The sequence below is a fragment of the Lissotriton helveticus genome, chromosome 4_1 (assembly GCF_964261635.1).
Source record: "Lissotriton helveticus chromosome 4_1, aLisHel1.1, whole genome shotgun sequence".
NCBI lineage: Eukaryota > Metazoa > Chordata > Amphibia > Caudata > Salamandridae > Lissotriton > Lissotriton helveticus.
The window spans coordinates 2,114,626,073-2,114,644,661 of NC_136063.1; positions in this window are offsets into that span (position 1 = coordinate 2,114,626,073).

Genomic DNA, 18,589 nt, shown 5'->3' on the forward strand with positions numbered 1-18,589 from the left:
TAGCAGGCACCCCAGATTAGGATTAGGCCTGGGTGGTAAACTTGGCTCCGTTCACGCAGTTTGAGGTGTTTTCTGCACTCTGCACTTGCGGAGCTCGCGGAGTGCAGAAAACTCCGCTTCGTGATATGCAGCAGAGTTTTTTCCCTGCTCGTGATCGCAAACGGTAAGTTAGCGATTAGGAACAGTAAATTCACAAGCGCGAGCTGCCCCTTGGGGACAATTTCTACCCGAGCTGCAGGAATAGCAGCGCAAACTGCAGTTCGCACTGCACTCCACCACTCATGGAATTTCCCAGAGTTTTTTTGTAACTTCGCGGAGTTCTGCGTAGCAAAACTCTGCGAACTACGCCTAGACCTTATTAGGGAGCTGGATCCCTGCCAGCCTTTCCATGGCGGGGGAAGTGCTGGTGGGGATTGACTTTGGGGGTCCATTGTAGGCCCTCGATGTGCAGGGTCAGTTTGTTACTGCACTTGGTGCCTGCCACGTAGTGCATGGAAATGTACAAGGTGCATTTTTAACCTGCCACAATGTTACATTTTGCAGATGCAACCTTTGTGGTGGCGGTCGCATCTTAATTCCATGTGTGGACCGCCGCCTCATAGGCGGGCAGTCCCAATCCCCGACACAGTGGTGGGCGGATTGAAGTCTGCCATCATAATGAGCCCCTTAATTTTTAGCCTTACATTTCAAATTCCTTCACATTTACTGAACATGTTCAAATTTTACATTTTCAATTGTGCTCCTTTATTTAAGTACTCTTTATTAATCTGTTAATTTTATTTAATTTTCTATGCAGAAGCGGACTCCCCATGTAGGCTTTGCAGACCCCCATGGGTCCCCGGACCACAGGTTAAGAACCACTGCTCTATCTAACTGCAGATTCCTTACCTTGTGGGTATTCCCCAGGCATCAGAATGGATCTGGAAAACCTAAAAGCAATACCCTTGCATTACATCTTGTAGATGTTGTAATGTGGGTCCGCATCAATGTTGTTCCATTCCAGAAGTGACAACAGAGCTGCATATAAATGCTCCCTATGTGCGCTGACATGACTGTTTTTTTGCAAACTTGCACAGGCCTTTTAGATGCAGTACCCATCAGCAAATTTGAATGTCCTGTGTTCAGATCTCTAGATTGGGACCTTTTAGATGGAAAAAGAATCTGTTCCACAGAATGGGGAGATGGGAGGGTGGTGAGAAATCTGCAGTTAAATAGAGTATCCACCAGAAAGAGTGCTACCGAAGGTAAGTAACTTGTGCTTCTGACAGATACTTTTATCTTCAGATTCATCATGTTGTGAATAGATATTAAAGAGGTCCATCCCCAGGTGGGGGGTCTGTGGAATGGCTCAGCCCTAAAAATCCTGCAGGACTGAACGAGGCAAAATGCCCATCCTGATGGACCTGACTGTCAAGACATTAGTGCTTTGTTAATGCGTGCACTGATGTCCATGTTGCAACCTGACAGATATACAGGACAGGTAGTACACATGCCAACATGGTAGTAGCAGGCTTAGCCTGAGGGAAATGAACACTTAATCTTTCAGCAGGCTGCCTTTTAGCCAATATTAAACTGATTTTTATACAGAGGACTATCCACCTAGAGATGGTTCTTTTCTGCGCTGCCTTGCCTTTCTTTGATCTCGAGAAACCAGACATGATTTCATCGTCCACCGGATAGTTTCTTGCATGGTCAATTTAGAAAACTTTTGTGGTCCAAATGATAGAATCAATCCTCCTTTCCTTTTTTTGAGGGATGAGGCATGGTAAAGGAAGTGTAAAGGTGATAGTCTGTCTGACATATACCAATGTTACTACTCTGGGTAGAAATGCAGCTTGATTTCTCAGCATCAATTTGTCTGTTAAAATTGTGGTATAAAATGCCTGGACAGAGGTGCATTCACATAAAAGGCTGAGGTTATTGTGACCAGAAAGACCACTTTCAGGGTCAAGAGGCACAGTGGGCAACTGTGCATTGGCTCAAAAGGGGCAATCTTTAGAAAAACTAAGACCCAACTTCAAGTCCCACTGTGGCACCACAAGGAACTTTGTAGAAACATATGTTGTAACCATTGAGAAACCTCACCACAACAGGTGATTTGGAACAAAGGATGATCTGGTAACCAAAAAAAAAGACCCAAAGTGGCGACAAATAACCTTCAACAGTGCCCAATGCAAGGCTTTGCTGGGCCAGAGATAAAACAGATACCATAAAGTACAGCTTGGCATGTAAGCGCTCCATCTGGCGGTCACCAAACCAAGTCACAAACTTGTTCAGCTGTGATATACACCGACTTTATGGAAGGGAGCCTAGACATTGACAACTTTGGGAAAGAGATCAAATAGAATCAACAACCATTGTTCAATCTCCATGGATGCAGGTGCAGATTGTTCAGACCCCGAGGCAAGACCATGCCCTACCACTGTGACAGAAGATCCTCCTCCTGAATGGCATCGTTATCTGTGGACATGTGCTCATGCCCAGGATTTCCAGTTACCACACTCTCCTAACCCAAACTGGAGGCACTAAGATGACTTGGGCCCAGTCTGTCCTGAGCTTTTTGAGAACATGGGCCAGGCGAGGCAGAAGCAGAAAGGCATATAGGAATAATGAGCTCCACACAAGGTGGAATACATTCAGAGAGAATCCTGCTTGGGAACTTCTGTGCTCAAAAGAGTTGCCATAATGCATTCTCAGCAGTGGTGAAAAGATCTAGTCAGTGTTGACCTCATTGCTGAAAGACATCCTGCACCTTCTCCACATGTAGTTGCCATTCGTAATCCATTAGGCAGCGGTGACTGAGCTCATCTACTTTGGCATTTAGACTCACCAAGCCACTTCTAGAGGTATAGTGCTGCCTGTCACAGGTCACAAGACCACATCTTGCCTTGCTTGCTGCAATACCACATGGGTGTGGTGTTGTATGTGAAAACCTGTACCAATCTCTTTTTGGCAGCTATCAGAAATGGATTGCCCCAACTCATACAAGTTAATGAGGATTTTCTGCCTCCGATCTCCACCTCTCCTAGATGGGCTTCGCAATCCAGCAGCGATGCATCCGTTACCACTGTCTGCTTTTGGTGGTGTAATGAAAGGGGCTTGCAGCTGGCCCAACTGTGTTTGAGCAGCTACAACAGCAGATCTGTTGCAGTCTTCTCTGAAACCTTAATGCAATAGGTACCCTTGCTGCACTATTCCGAGGACCCATCTGTTAGACATAATGGCTTGTCACCCTTGGAGAAAATGGCAGATCCTGCCTCCTACGGGTAGTTGTGTGTCAGGAGGGACACATTAAATAGTTCTTGAAGTTGTGGGTGCTGAAGGACTGGGGGACTGACCTGCACACTGTCCATGATGGCATATGCACTGACTCGTGTGGGGCTTGATGTGGAAGGTATTGAAATTCCTTGACCTACCCTCAAAATTGCCATAATTGTTAGGGAAAATGTCAAGCAGCTATAGAAAAACCCAAAGAGCTGGCTGTGACACAACTGTCTTTGAATCGCTCTGGGGACGAATAGCCTTTCTCACCAAAGAGGCAAGAGCCATCAAAAGGCATATCCATTAGGGATGCCTGGGCATCTCAGTAAAAGCCTGTGAAACTCAGCGCCATGCTTGTATCAATAGCAGAACCCAAGCAATCAGTCATGTCTAGACCAGAGAGGAAAACAAATTTAGCCACATCCCTTAGATCCTGGATAAGTTGGGTCAAAGATGCCCAAATGTTCCTCTGAGTCAACTGGCAATATCTGACAAACCATGTCCCATAGATCATGGGTGTAGCAACCAAGAAGGGGGCTGCCATTTACTGAGCATATGGCAAAGTTGGCAGAACAAACATGCACTTGCTAAACTTTTCTATTTCTTTTCACGGTCAAGTGGGTTCGTAGGGAAAGTGTTAGGGTTTTTTTAAATTTTTTTTTTTTAAAGCATTTATTAGTTGTACAAGTAATACACTGCTATTCAGCCAACAACCCGGAGGCAGGCAGCTTATAAAGGAGTTTTAGGATCGCATCGTGCGGTATCGTCGTCGTCTACTTGTGCAATTCTGTCATGTTTAAATGTAACAATAAACTTTAGAACCTAACTAGAAGCGTTCCACTTACAGCATTGGTCTATCTTAAATCTGGTGCATACTGTTGCATCTATATGTCAGTCCGCGGCTGTGTTGGAATGGAATGGAATGGAATGAGATTTTTAAAGCACATGGCTGCCCAAGAGCGTCCCAGCGCTGACAGAAAATCCAAAGAATCAGGTCAGGCGGAAGCAAGAAGAAGGTCAGGGGAACAGCCACGTCTTCAAGGATTTACGGAAGGACAGGAGATTAGGTTGGGCACGGAGGTCCAGTGGAAGAACATTCCACATCTTGGACGCCTGATAGGAAAACCTCCGGCCTCCGGAACGTGCTTTCTTAATCCTAGGTATTTGAGTGAGGTGTACAAAGGAGGATCGGAGGGTTCTGGTCGTGATGTAAGGAGTAACGAGATCTTTAAGGATAGGCAGGGCGTTTCCATGGAGGATTTTATGGGTTAGGCACATGGCCTTAAACTGCACCCTTTGCTCCATGGGAAGCCAGTGGAGTGCTCTGATCGCCGGTTTGGCAGAGCAACGGTTTTTTGTGCCCGTGAGAATCCGGGCGGCCGCATTTTGTACCACCTGCAGCTTGGCTATAACTTTTTTAGGTGAACCGAGATAAAGGGCATTGCCGTAATCCAGTCTAGACAGGATGAGGCCCTGTAGGAGTAGTTTTTTTGACTGGAAAGGAAGCAGGGGGAGAATCTTGCGGGTGGTACGTAGTAGGCCAAAGCATATTCCAGCTGTTTTTCTTGCCTGGGTGGTAAGGGATAGGTTATGATCCAACCAGATCCCCAAGCTTTTGATATCAGTTTTGGGGATTGGGGGAGGGCCCATACTCGGAGGCCATAGAGACTCCGGCCGATAATGGGACTGATTACCCATTATCATTATCTCCGTTTTCTCCCCATTGAGTTTTAAATGGGAGGCGTTCATCCAACTGACTATGTCTCCCAGGCAGGAGTGCAGGTCAATGGTGGGGATATCTGGCTGGCTGAGGGAAACAACCAGTTGAGTGTCGTCCGCGTAGGTCAGAAGTTTAATACCATACGGGACGACAATTGTTTCCAGGGGCGACATATACACGTTGAAGAGCGTTGGGCTCAATGACGAGCCCTGAGGCACTCCGCAACGTATAGGGGTCTCCCTGGAGATGAAATCACCCTCTGCCACCTGGAACGAGCGGTTGTGGAGATAAGATTTGAGCCAAGAGAGGGCGGATCCTGAAATACCAAGATTTTCCAGTCGCTGCGCTAGGATGCCATGGTTGACGGTGTTGAATGCCGCGCTGAGATCCAGGAGGATCACTGCCACTGATCCTCCTGCATCAATGATCTTACTGGCCTCTCCGACAACCGCCACCATCGCTGTTTCTGTGCCCTGGCCCGGGCGGAAACCGGTCTGTGATGTTGTGAGCAACTCATTGGATTCCAAATAATTTGATAGCTGCGAATTGATGTATTTTTCAGCCAGCTTGCTGATACCAGGGAGGAGGGAGATCGGCCTGAAGTTAGCCAGATTGCCAGGGTCAAGATTGGGTTTTTTGATTAGGGCTTTCACTACCGCTTTCTTCCAGCTAGTGGGAATCGTTCCATTTTCAATGGAGGCGTTTATAAGGTTCACCATTGATGTTAAGATAGATGGGGCGACCATTTTTAGATGTCTGACTGGTGCCGGGTCATGCAGAGATCCGCTTTTAAGGGATTGAAGAATGGGCCCTAGAATTTCCTCACTAATTGAGGAAAACCTGATTAATTCAATATCCCTGTTCTGGCACTGCAGAGAGTTGGAAGGGGAGGGGTCCACAGGGTGGAGAGGGGGAAGGTTTTGAAGAATGTTTTGTATTTTCAAGTCGAAGAATGTGGCTAGTTGGTTACAATGATCGTCCGAAAGATTGTGCGTAACTGAAGGTACTAGAGTCTTTAAAAGTTTTTTCGCAATCAGAAACGTTTCTCTGGACGAACAGGCTGCTTCGCTAATTTTTTCATTGAAATAGGACATTTGAGAGTTTTTAAAGCCTTTTTATAATTGAGGATCGTCCGCCTGTAATCATTTTTACTATTAAGATCGAAGTCTTTCCTCCATGCTCTTTCCGCTCTCTTACAGATTTTTTTTAAGAGGCGTACCTCATGGGTGAACCATGGAGATTGAGCTTTTTTCCTTGGTTTCCGATGGGGTTTTATGGGGAGGACTGTGTCTAAGGATTTAGTGACCCAAGATGAGAACTCCACGTCTGCCAGATGGGGATTCGAACTGGGATGTGGTCTGGTGTCCTCAAGAGCTTGTTTCCATTTGTCATAATCTAGTTTTGCCCAGGGACGGGATGGTGTACCAGATGCTTGGGAGGGGGGAGAAGCAGACTGAATACGCCAACTAAAGGGGATAAGCAGATGGTCAGACCATGGCACAGGGATAGGTGTTCCCACCACGAGGTCAGGAAAGTTGCAAAAGATGGGATCAATCAGATGTCCACGATTGTGAGTGGGGAGGGTGTTCTGTAGGTACAGTTGATGGGCTGCCAGATCAAGAATCAATTCTGTGGCTAGTTTGTCTTTACTATTTTCCATATGGACATTGAGGTCCCCTAGAATAAGGAGATTAGGCCGTATACTAGCCATGGCCAGGGAGCATTCCAGAAGAGAGTTATGGAATAGCCCCATGGCTCCTGGTGGGCGGTAGATAAGGACCCCTGAAAGGGAAATGCAAGGGGACATTTGAATAGTGAAATGAGTGTTTTCACAGTCCAATAGGGGGCTATCAAGGAATCTACACAAGAACGATTCTTTAAAAATGACGGCGATTCCTCCTCCCCTGCCCTTGGGACGGTTTAGATGTTGAATAAGGAATCCATGGGGAAGAGCCTGTACTATGTCGGCGTCTGAATCGGGCGCAAGTTGTGATCTTCAATAAGTATGTGTATTTCCAGCGCATGTTTGGGCAGAGACCTGCAGTTGATCAGGGCCATATTAATAATTGTCTGCGTCGGATACTTGTTAATAGAGGGAGTGCATTTGAAGGAACAGTGGGGGCAGTGGGTGGGACAGGAGTCCCCTCTCAATACCTGGGAACATGGCGGTGGAACAGGCCGGTTAAGATGGAATAAGACGTCCCTTGAGTATGGAGTCCTTATCTCGGCCCTCGTGCCTGGCTCCTGGCTTGGACTGGCGCGGACGGGCGCAGACGGGCTTGCCTTAAGCGCCTTCGGCGCGCCATCGTCGCGCCAGCTGCGCGTCCTAGGAATGCACATATTTATAGAAGTGGGCTGCTGGCGGGGGGCGTGGCCTCACGGTAATGGGCGTGTCCCAGTATTCTCTGCAATTGCGTGAATCTTTACACGGACCCCTTGACAGCGCTAAAATCCGCTGTTAGGGGAGCTCGAGTGAGTCTGCTTTCCGATTGAAATGCTCAGGGGAGAACGTGCACAATAAAAACACAGTCAAATCAAATCAAATCAAATAAGCTTTATTCGATAATCGCAAGGATATCATAAAAGCATACATTACATTAAACAATTTAAAAAATAAAATCCAGAAAAAAATCATAAAAGCAACCACAGTACAGAAAAATACATCGAAACATTAATACATTTCATTTCATAAAAGAATTAGATGAATTTAAAAATAAATTAAATCAATAAGATGAATCGGCTAATCAGTATACAAAATACAGCGTGAACAAGTTAAGAAACAGGAAATTACTCTATGTTATCTGACATTATGACGGCACATATAATGTTCTGGGGTAAAAGTCACTTAGAGAATAAACTGATATGGGACCATCCCCTGTTTGTGGCTGCCAGGATTGCAGGTATGGTACGACATATTTATTTCTAAACTTTACCAGTACCAAGTCGCCCACAGTGTTTTTTATGAGAGGTCCTAGCCAGCCCACCCTTCGGACACTTAATATGGTCCCGTCTAAATTGGAGGGCAGAGGTCTATTTTTGGTGAGCCAGTACACTACCTTATTCCTTAGGTCCTGCTGTCTCTCGAGTTTTCCCTTTGGGAGTTCAGGTATTCCTGATAGGACACACACAATAGAAGCTGCCTCAGGTGGCAAATGTAAGTGATTAGTTCTGTGAGGAAAAGTATCATAACTAGACACAAATCTTTTATAAGATGACTTGTCTTTATTCTGCCCAGCCCTAAGGTAAGAAAATTGTAATGGCCTAGCGGCTTTAGCGACTTTTGGGGTATTTACAGCTTTCATGTGTGGGGCAAGTGGTTGTATACTGGAGAGCTTGCTTTGTGTGGTGGAAATTGGCGTATCTCTAGGGGCGGGATGCTGTGATAGTACAGGTCCTCCCGTAGATTTAGTAACTACTGACTTGACTTTTATAGCTTCCTCGACTCCCCTAAGCCTGTCCTCTAGGCTAGTTATTTTATCAATCAACGGAGTTATGATTGACTTCATCATGGTTTCGAGCTCCAATAATAGGGAGGCATGTGTAGGTGTTTTCGGAGTCGCAGTGCTGAGAGTATTACATGAGGGTTGATTACGATGTAATTTTTGTAATTTAGCCTGACTGCCTGTGTGTATAGCCTCATCTCTCTTCCTTTTTGCAGAGAGCACCTGGTTGGGGATTGCCGGTAGAAAGTTTGCTGTTGGTGGTATTATGTGAGGCGTTACCTGTGGAGTGTAAGTTAATTGGAAAGAGCAACTGGACCCATGTTTAGGCGTAGATAATGAGGAAATTGGAGCTTTTTCTGGAACCAAAGGGGCGTAAGAGCATTTGCACAATAGATTAAGTTCATCCAGTAATGATATTGCCGGGGCTATATTAGCAGTCTGAGGTGGAGAACCCAGAGCAAAAGAGCTGTCTAGAACTGGGAATCGTTCTGTTCTATCTACATCACTTGCAATGGGCAGTATAACACGCTTAAAGTACGAATCCAGTGTTCCCCTATGCAGATCACCCTGGGAGGAGAGGTTTATAAGGTCCACTTTGCAAGACATAGCGTTGAAGCTATCACCAATAAGGAAGTTTTGTACTATATCGAGAACCTTGGAAAGGGCCTCTTAGAGGGACCGGAAATAGTCAATGGGAAACAGTACCTTTGGTCAGTGTTCCTGGAATATTGGCATGAGGACTAAGGGGGGGTGACCCGACCCGGCCTCCTCTGGCCTTTGATGGCCGCAGATGGCCCCGCCCTTGTCCCGGGCTTCTCCCGACGCTACCCGCGCACTACCCGCGACGCGGAGGGCAGTCCTTCCTTTAAAGCGCCTTCGGGCGCACCCTGGTTGGTGGAGGCGGCGTCCAGCCGCTGAGGTTCCTGGGGGGTGTAGTTCCCTGTCCCGGCTGCGGTGTCCTGGCAGCAGCGGCGATGGCGGGGACAGAGAAGCGCTAGGGTATGGGGCGCAAGTCAAAGGGTAGCCCCACGGAGCAGATACAAGAGCCTCTTAAAACACAGTCAATTTACAATTTTTAAAAAAAGGTGTGACGAGTGGTCTCCCGGCTTTCCGCCTCAGGAGAAGGTTTAGATTTTCAGAGTCGCGCTTGTATTCAGCGCACTCTTATTTATGCTGCTGGCGGGGGGCGTGGCCTCACGGTAGTGGGCGTGTCCCAGTATTCTCGGCCATGGCGGCAATCTTTACACGGACCCCTTGACGGCGCTAAAATCCGCTGTTAGGGGAGCTCGAGTGAGTCTGCTTTCCGATTGAAATGCTCAGGGGAGAACGTGCACAATAAAAACACAGTTAATTTACAATTTTTTAAAAAAGGTGTGGCGAGTGGTCTCCCGGCTTTCCGCCTCAGGAGAAGGTTTAGATTTTCAGAGTCGCGCTTGTATTCAGCGCACTCTTATTTATGCTGCTGGCGGGGGGCGTGGCCTCACGGTAGTGGGCGTGTCCCAGTATTCTCGGCAATGGCGGCAATCTTTACACGGACCCCTTGACAGCGCTAAAATCTGCTGTTAGGGGAGCTCGAGTGAGTCTGCTTTCCGATTGAAATGCTCAGGGGAGAACGTGCACAATAAAAACACAGTCAATTTACAATTTTTAAAAAAAGGTGTGGCGAGTGGTCTCCCGGCTTTCCGCCTCAGGAGAAGGTTTAGATTTTCAGAGTCGCGCTTGTATTCAGCGCATTCTTATTTATGCTGCTGGCGGGGGGCGTGGCCTCACGGTAGTGGGTGTGTCCCAGTATTCTCGGCAATGGCGGCAATCTTTACACGGACCCCTTGACAGCACTAAAATCCGCTGTTAGGGGAGCTCGAGTGAGTCTGTTTTCCGATTGAAATGCTCAGGGGAGAACATGCACAATAAAAACACAGTCAATTTACAATTTAAAAAAAAAGGTGTGGCGAGTGGTCTCCCGGCTTTCCGCCTCAGGAGAAGGTTTAGATTTTCAGTTGCCGGGGGGAATGGAGACCAGACAATATCCGCGTGATTCACAACATATCTGAACTACCACATCCACTCAGGCGATTCACACCCAGGCTGGCTCCGTGCCACGTCGCCCCTGTGCCATCCCATCCACACACCACTCCCCAATGCAGCATCAGTATCCAGTCCTGTGCTCTTAACATCCCAGACCAACCCGTCCACACATCCATGGTCTACTCCCCCCCTCTCCGCTCCATCTAACCTTGTCGTCAGCAGCTGCCAGATGTCAACCGGCCTGGATCGCTGCGGCATAAGTTCCCAGTAAGCTGTCAATTGGTCTCTACAGTACATGGCCGAATGTAACCATCCCTTGACGGTCGGTGGGGACCTCTGTTTCCAATGTACTGCGATCTGCCTCTTTGCTAGGAGAAGTAAAAGAGCAACCAATTCCCTAGAGGCACAGGGTATATTCAGTACAAAGCCAAGGAGGGCCACAAGGGGGTCAGGGTCCAGTACAATCTCCACTATCCTACCTATCTTTGTAAAGACTTCCACCCAGTACGCATGCACAGGGTCACATTCCCACGTGAGGTGGTAGAAGGAGGCATCAGTGGTTTTGCACCTCCAGCAAGTATCGTCAGGTAGCAGGCCCATTTTGAACAGTTGTGTGGGTGTGCAATATGTCCTATGTAAGAAGTTGAAATGGATTAACCTAAGTCTGTAGTTGGGGGACAGGTGTTCAAGCTGGGTACAGCAGAACGCCCATTGCTTTTCTGTTATGGTGATATCTGCCTCGGTTTCCCAATTCCTTCTCGAGTCCGGTTGTAGGACCGGAGCCGTGTCCTGTGTAATCCTGTAGATTCGTGTAATCAGTTTGCTAGGCGAGCTGTTGGATAAAACGTCTTCCAGAGCCGACAACGTTGGTGGCACAGCAGGGAACATTGGGTATCTAGCCTTACACGCTGCTCTCAATTGATAATATAGGAGTAGTTCCGATGCTGTTGGCGTATCAGAGTCGCACATGTCCTGTAAAGACACGAACGTGTCATCCGTGTAGAGATCGCTAGCCTTTGTCATCCCGCAGGTGCGTGCCCTTTCTTTAATTGCCTTGTCCATTAGTGGCTTCAGAAGCGGATTACCACCCAACGGCATGGAAGGGGCATACAATTCAGGCAACCCCGCCCGTCTCGCTATACCCTGCCAGGCCCATCTTACCGTTTCAACCGTGTTTATGTCCGTTGGCGTGCCTTTAAAGTTATGATATAGGGTAGTCGCTAAGGGGGTAGGTGCTGCTACATCCATTTCAATCGCCACATGCGGCTGGTAAGGTTTCGGATGTTGCCAGTAGTGTAAATATTGGGCTTGTGCACTGTATGCATATAGTTCAATATCCGGCACCGCGAGTCCGCCCGCCAGCAATGCCCAGGCCACTCTTGGTTGTTTTCCCGCCCATACCAATTCAAGGAGTGCGGTGCGGAGACGACGGAAGAAGGATACCGTGAGTGGCAGGGGAATGTTTGCAAAGAGGTATAAAAATTTCGGTAGAATAACCATTTTGGTAATGGCTATTCGGCCTGTCAGGGACAGTGGCAATGACTTCCACTTTTTAACTTTGCACTCGAGACATTCAACTGCCTCACCATAATTTGACAGCCATATTTCCTGTATTGAGCGGCTAATTCTAATACCTAAGTATTTAACTTCGTCTGTTACCCATTCTATGGGGAATTCGGTCAGGCATCTGACTGTGTCGTCAGTAAGTGGCAGCATAGTCGATTTGGACCAATTTATATTGATACCGGTCAGGCCGCTGTACCGCACCAATTCACGCATCAGGGGGTCAAAATTTTCCGCCGGGTTACGCATGTATATAGTAAAGTCGTCTGCGTACATGGACACAAGCAGCCCTCGAGATGTAAAGCCTATGCTTCGGTGCATGTGGTGTTGCCGCAGACGAGCTGCAAGGGGTTCTGTGGCGATGGCGAACAGCAATGGTGATAGAGGACAGCCCTGTCGGGTCCCTCTCGTGATTTTAATGGGATGGGAAATCTGTCCGTTCACCCTAACTCTCGCCATCGGGCCATTATAGAGGATGCCAATTTTCTGGATGAATAGCCCATACGGGTGAACAGAGACAAGAGAAATTTCCATTCGAGGGAGTCGAACGCTTTCGTCGCATCTAGTAGTGCAGCAGCTGCTTGTACACTGGGGTCTAAATAATGTAAAAGGCCAAACAACGTGCGCAAATTATGGGAAGTCGACCTGCCCGCCACAAATCCTGATTGGTCCGACAATGCTATCTGAGGCAGCATCGGAGTCAGCCGTTCGGCCAAGAGCTTCGCGTAAATCTTGGCGTCAACATTTATTAGAGAATGCGGGCGGTACGAGTCTGGGTTGGTCGGGTCTTTATCGGGTTTGAGCAGTGTGATTATCATGGCTTCCCTGAGGGACGGCGGCAGCGACCCCGTTTCAATCGCTTCCATGTATACCTTGTGAAGCCTGGGAGCAATTATGTCGGAGTATTCTTTATAGAATGCCGCAGTGAGGCCATCTGGGCCTGGGGCTTTGCCTGCCGGCATGCCCGCTATGACCAACTGTATGTCCTCGATCGTAATTGGCAGGTCCATATACTCCCGAGCCCCATTATTGAACCACGCCAGAGCTATGGTGTCAAGATAATCTGTGATAGTCTGGTCGTCCGGCTCCACCTTAGAGGTGTATAATGTCTCATAATAGTCTGTCATTGTGCGTAAAATGTCTGGTGGTGTCCTCGCCTTATTCCCGGCCTCGTCTTTCAGCTCCATAATATATTCCGCACCCCTAGGTTTGCGTAAAATGTAGGCTAGCGTCCTTCCCGCGCGGTCTCCTTCTCCATAGCGCCTAGCTTGAGTATATCTAGTGAGGAATTTCACTTCTCTTTCTGCTTCCTCCTGATACTGGGTGAGTTTCGCTCTGAAGTCAGCGCGGACCTTGTCAGTGGGCGTTGCAAGCAAAATGGCCTCCAAGGCCGCTAGCTCCCCTTCCAGCTTATCTAGTGTATATATAATGGAGAGCAGTGCGCCCGTTTTGAGTGCCATACAGTGACCCCTTGTTACCACCTTGCATGCCTCCCATAGTGTACCTGGTGAGTCCACAGTCCCCTCATTCAGTTCAAAATATTCTGATATCTTAGCTCGTAGTTCTTCCTTAAATACCTGATCTAAGAGTGCATGTGAGGGGAATCTCCAGCTAAATGGTTGAACATATTGCGTCGGTGTGGCGAGTGTCACCCCCACTGGCGCATTGTCAGATATGGATCTAGGTAGGTGTGTAGCCTCTAGGACAGTGGCGTGAAGATCTCGAGACAGTAGCCAGTAGTCCAGCCGTGACCAGGCAGCTCTGTGTGCAGTTATGCACGTGCCCATGCGCACCCCTGGGTGCAGGTACCTCCACGAGTCCACCAGCGCCGCCTCGGAAATAATGTCATTCAGTTTGTCGGCCGCCTGCGGGTGGTGCTCCCGTGTTGTACCCTGCCTGTCTATAGTGTCGGAGAGGACCACATTATAATCACCCCCCCACAAGATCGCCTGCATTTTGTGCCACAGTTCGCCAAAGAACGCAGGATTGTCATCATTCGGACCGTACACATTCACCAGTAACACGTGCATTCCACATAGTGTACCCTGGAGCATTATATATCTCCCATCCGGATCTTTAATAACAGTATGTGTTTTCCAATGTAATCCTCTGCGGATTAATACAGCAACTCCTCGAGCATAATTCGAGTAACACGCATGCTCTACCTCCCCCCACCTGGTGTGTTTGAGTATCAATGCATTGGTGTTCGTTAAGTGAGTTTCCTGCAACAGGCATATGTCTACATGTTTGCGTAGCATATAGGAGTGGATCAGTCTCACCTTCCGTTTGTCATTCATTCCTCTGACATTCCAAGACAAGCAGTGTATGGACGTCATTCCTGTTTCTTCGCGTGCGCCAGTCTGCATGCTCGTAGCATAATGCTTTCCACGAGCACCATTAATTTCTTCAGCAGGAGTACGGATATCACTCGGGACCCTGTGAGCAGCAGTGGCTGGAGCTGCACGAGCAGGGCCCAGTTCACATCAGTCGAGTGCCTAGTCCACACCATTTGCACCCAATGCAAGCACCCCTCAATCTGATCGAACACAGTAAGCATTGTGGGATCGATGTACCAATTATTCAATAAAGACCTATACAGTGAAACGCTTCTGCAGAGCAACAGTGCTAAACAAAACACCCAGGCCCCCTGCCCTCCCTTCCCTCCCGCTCCAACCCCCCAATCAGGTTGTGCATATACCCCCCTTCCAACCAGCTTCGAATAACCATAACAGTGATGTCAACATCCAGTTCATGGGATTCATCCCGTGGGGTACGTAGGAAGGCGCCACCTAACCCTGCGCTTATGACAGGGTGATCGGGCGCTGGTCTGACTATGCCCGCTCTAGGACCCTACTCCCCTCATAGGTGAATGCAGCAGCATGGTAACGCATGAAAGCCCAATGAGGCCAGCCACAGTTAATACGGACAGCGAGGTCCGGGGCCGTAGTAAGAGTCATTGTCCTACTTAATTAACACAACCACTACCAGTGTTACCCAGAGTCATTCAACATCACTTAGCTGCTCAGTTGCGGTCGATTCCTCCGGCTCCGTTTGCTTTTTCTGCTCTCTGACGAGTTGTTTAGCATACTTCAATGCCGCCTTTGCGTCGACAAAAAATGTGGGTTTGCCCGGACCTTGCACTCTCAGCTTTGGTGGATACAATAAGGAGTATTTTGTGCCGGATTGTTGAAAAACCTTCTTCCCCGGAATGAACTCCCGGCGGACCGCTTGAACCTGGAGGGTGAAGTCCGGATAAAGGGCGATCTTGTTTCCCTTGTATTGTAGGTCTGCCATGCCACACGCTAGTCTCAAGATCGCGTCGCGGTCCCTGTAATTTAGGATACGAGCCAGTATCGGTCTTGGCAGAGCTCCTGGCTTGGGCTTGGGTCCCAGGGATCTATACGCCCTTTCCACAAGGAACATCGGGGACAGTTCTTCGCCACAGATGTCTTGCATCATTTGTTCAACGTAGCGTTCCATGTTTGCTATGTCCGTTGATTCCGCCACGCCCGTGATGCGGACGTTGTTGCGACGCGATCTCGCTTCCAAATCCTAATTTTTCTGCTGAATCAAGGTTAGCACTTTATCCATGCCGCGCATTTTTTTATCAAGGTCCGTTTGGCTTTCCTCCATCTCAGTTACACGTGTCTCTAGCACTCCAACTCTGCCATCCTGTTTGTCCATTCTCTTCGCCATACTATCCATACGCGCCGTCAGGGCATCCATTTTAGTGTCAATGCCTTGCAAGCTTGTCTTGAGGTCTTGGAACATGGACCGGATGTCTTCCGCCGGCAGTCTGTCCTGGTCGCTTCCCGACGCCTCTTGCTCGGGCTGATCCGGGTTCACTGTTTTCTGCTTGGACTTGTCAAACGTGAGCCTCGGTTGCCGTATATCTGGTTTACCCATGGCGGCGTATAGGCACAACGTGAGTGGGTGGTCGTGTAGGGAGGCTGGTGTGTCGTACTGGTGCTGGTGCCGCATGGGCGGTAGCTCCCGGGCGGGCCAGTCCGACCGAGCACTCAATGGACAATCCTACCCACTCGGCGTGGCACTGTAAAGACAAAGGCTATGCCTCAGCGCTCACCCGGAGTCGCCACACCTCAGGACCCAGAGCCCGCCTTAGGTAGTGGCGCAGGACTACAGATCAAGAAGTGGGTCCTCTCATGGCACCTTCGTTGACCATGCGGAGCAATGCAGCGGTAGTTCGTACCTTTTGTGCCAGATATGGATCCGCCCTCAGCCCCGTCTGTCTCTCGCTTCCGAGCCCAAACCAAGATGGCGGTTTGCGCCGTCTTCTTCACCCCTGCCGGCCGACCGGTTGTTCTGGCTGCCTGCGTGGGGCTTCAGACAGCGCTCGTCTCCAGTTGTTGTGGCTAAGCCGGTCCGCCCTCGCAGAGGTTAGGTTCCTCGAGCACTGGGAGAGGGTTGCGTGTCGCCCGTCGTCAGGAGCTCGAGCTTCTATCTCCAGCTGCAGTGGTTCGGCTACGGCCGTCCACCGTTCCTCTCGCCGGTAAGCCGCTGCCCCGGTGCCTTCTCCTGCAATGGATGGTGTTCGTATGGGGCAGGCGCTGTCTCTGTGGGCTCTCAGGCAAGCGGCTCCACTATCTCCACAAGTCGACCGCGGCCAGCCTCCCAAGCTCAGCGGCGCACCATCATAAGCCAGCAGCGCTATAGCCGGCTATCACGCCGCACCACTGGTCACGCTGCTACTCCAGCACGCGGCTTCCGGCGCCGCGACAGGCCCCACCGCAGCCTCAGGTCCAGTCACCCAGCACCCATGGATGTTGGGCAATCCACCACCGCACCGGCCGTGCAGAGCCAAGCGGGCCTGTTCCTCTGTCCTTAAGGTCCGCAGGGTCCGAACTTCAGCGCCAGGTCATGCGGATATTTGTCCTAGAGCCTGCCTTAGGTAGTGGCGCAGGGCCACAGATCAAGAAGGGGGTCCTCTCATGGCACCTTTGTTGACCATGCGGAGCAATGCAGCGGTAATTCGTACCCTTTGTGCCAGATATGAATCCACCGTCAGCCCCGTCTGTCTCTCGCTTCCGAACCCAATCCAAGATGGCGGTTCGCGCCGTCTTCTTCACCCCAGCCGGCCGACCGGATGTTCTGGCTGCCTGCGTGGGGCTTCAGACAGTGCCCGTCGCCAGTTGTCGTGGCTAAGCCGGTCCACCCTCGCAGAGGTAAGATTTCTCCAGCACTGGGAGAGGGTTACGCGTTGCCCGTTATCAGGAGCTCGAGCTTCTATCTCCAGCCGCAGCGGTTCGGCTACGGCCGTCCACAGTTCCTCTCGCCGGGAAGCCGCTGCCCCGGTGCCTTCTCCCGCAATGGATGTTGTTCGTATGGGGCAGGCACTGTCTCTGTGGATTCTCAGGCAAGCGGCTCCACTATCCCTGCAAGTCGACCGCGGCCAGCTTCCCAAGCTCAGCGGCGCACCATCATAAGCCAGCAGCGTTACAACCGGCTACCGCGCCGCATCACTGGTCACGCTGCTACTCCAGCACCCGGCTTCCGGCGCCGCGCCAGGCCTCACCGCGGCCTTAGGTCCAGTCACCCCTCACCCACGGATGTCGGGCAATCCATCACCGCACCGGCCGTGCAGAGCCAAGCGGGCCTGTTCCTCTGTCCTTAGGGTCCGTGGGGTCCGAACTTCAGCGCCAGGTCATGCGGATATTTGTCGGATTAATGTGCCCGATCGGCGGAGCTGCGGAATCAGGCAGCCATTCCGCTCGGCAGCCAAGCCACGCCCCCGGGAAAGTGTTAGGGTTAATGCTACTGGTGGACACCTGACCCGCACGCTCTCTGCCAAAGAAAGCTGGGTGAAAAATTCAGGGTCTCCTGGAGCTGGTCTGTGGCAATTAGTGACCTGCCTTTTGACCAGGGGACCAGAAGATGGTTTAGTCCACATGCCTAAGAATGCATCCATAAGGACCTTATTAAAAGGCAGGGGTGTTCAGTAGGGGCTTGGCCAGATGAAAGACCTCTGTGAGGATATTAGTCTTAACCTCAGTGGTGGGGAGAAATAGGTCTAGGACCTCTGTAGCTCTTCTAATTAGAACTGGAAATGATGCACACACCTCTACAGCAGGGAAGGGGGAGAGGCCAGACTGGTGTTTAGGGAGGTGTCCAGTCCACTAGCATGCTGTAATTCTTCATGTCCTTACTATATTGAGGGGAAGATTCTTCTCCATCATCATAGTGCTGGTTATCATCAGAATATGATTCAAAATGTTGATCGACCATGTCTTCACACCTACATGGTAAAGAGATTTTAATAGTCTGGGCTCTGGTGGTTCGGAGCAAGACCTCGGCCGAGATCAAGGTGAGTTTGGCTTGGAGTTGGACATGACTATGTGGTCCCCCTCCCCCTGTCCTCCTGACAACTGAGGTATCCTTGTTGAAGGGAATGGTGCAGGGACTGGCATGAGGACCGAAGTTGGTACCAAAGCTGGTGCAGAACCTGAAGCATATTCGAGAGGCACAGAAGGTGCTGAGGGTGAACCCACCTGCAGAAGTCCAACTGGAGGCCCCTATGGATCCTTGGGGCCTGAAGGTGAGCTTTAGAGAACCACAAGTA